Below are 1,298 nucleotides of genomic sequence, written 5' to 3'. Positions count from 1 at the left end.
GTGCCTATATGAAAGGAAATTGAGTATTGTGTTTTATTTCTTACTTTACACAACTTTCTCTTTATAAAAATGGTTATAGTCATGCTCCTAAAAGTGTAACCCACAGTATCTGAAAGCAAACATTCTTTGTAATTATTTAAAAGGGCCTTTAAAAAAGTTACAATACAAAAATCTGTGCTCTGTGAGCAGTCCTGCACAGTGCATCATAACAATAGGCTTACTTTTAAAACAAAGGCTAAGTGGGAAATATGAACCACTGATTTAACAAACATCATTTTATAGTTGCTTTTTGCATCTTTTTTTGTTTTGGGATCCTCTACTTCATCAGGTGCTCTGTAACTTGGAGTTCTTCAGCAGATTCTTCTTTCTGACTGCAAATTACTTTAAGAGTCATCTGGACTTTGAGGATCAAATGAATCATCATCATCATCATCATCATCATCATCATCACCACCATCATCACCACCATCATCTACAAACACATCACGTACTCTGTCATGATCTTCTACCTCATTGAAGCTGAGTCTACAATGTCATCGATATCTTCCTGATAATTTACTATCTACACTTGCCGATATTGAGACTCCAGTTGTTCATTAATTTTCTTGTCTTCTTCCCCTAAATCCTTTGCCTTCCAATTGCTAGATCCAAGGTCTAGGAGAAGCTGAATGTTTCAACCCTGTGTGGATGGAACTCCCTGTCAGAATTCATCATTTTGGGAACCCCGACTGGAAATGCTGAACCCACTCTCCACTCTCTCCGTTCTGCAGTCAATCACCAGCCCAAGCAGAGCCACTCCAGAACGCTGCATGAAAGATCTCAAAATGGGATTATAAGAGAGTAAAGAATTATGATAACTATGTGCAATGTATAATCTTTAATTGGATTCTAGATTTTTAAAAATCTCTAAAAGACATCCTTGGAAAAATTTGAGACATTTAAATATGGAGTATATATTAACAAATACATTTCTTGAGTGTGAGAATTGTATTGTTATGTAGAATAATATCCTTGTTTTTAGGACAATACAGGCCGAAATATATAGGTGTAAAGTTTCACAATGTCAGCAACTAACTTTCAAAATTATAACAATGAATAATGTATACTTATACAATGATATTAGGAAAATGCATTAAATATTAACATTCAAGAGGTGAAGAATATTCTTGCAACTTTTCACTAGGTTTGAAAATTTACAAAATAAAATGATAGGAAAGTTAACTTCATCTAGGTGATGGTTACAGGGGCATAAACATACTTTAAAAAAATCACTGAATTGTAAACTTAAAATTTGTGCT

General features: G+C 33.9%; 1 pseudogene; it reads right to left on the bottom strand.

Annotated features, from left to right (window-relative positions):
* Positions 1–203: 203 nt before the first annotated feature.
* On the bottom strand, positions 204–823 carry LOC120605722 (small acidic protein-like; annotated as a pseudogene).
* Positions 824–1,298: the final 475 nt, after the last annotated feature.

The sequence above is a fragment of the Pteropus medius genome, unplaced genomic scaffold (genome assembly GCF_902729225.1).
Source record: "Pteropus medius unplaced genomic scaffold, Ma_sr-lr_union100, whole genome shotgun sequence".
Classification (NCBI taxonomy): Eukaryota; Metazoa; Chordata; class Mammalia; order Chiroptera; family Pteropodidae; genus Pteropus; species Pteropus medius.
The sequence above is the reverse complement of the archived record's forward strand: the minus strand, read 5'-3'. Positions and strand labels throughout refer to the sequence as shown.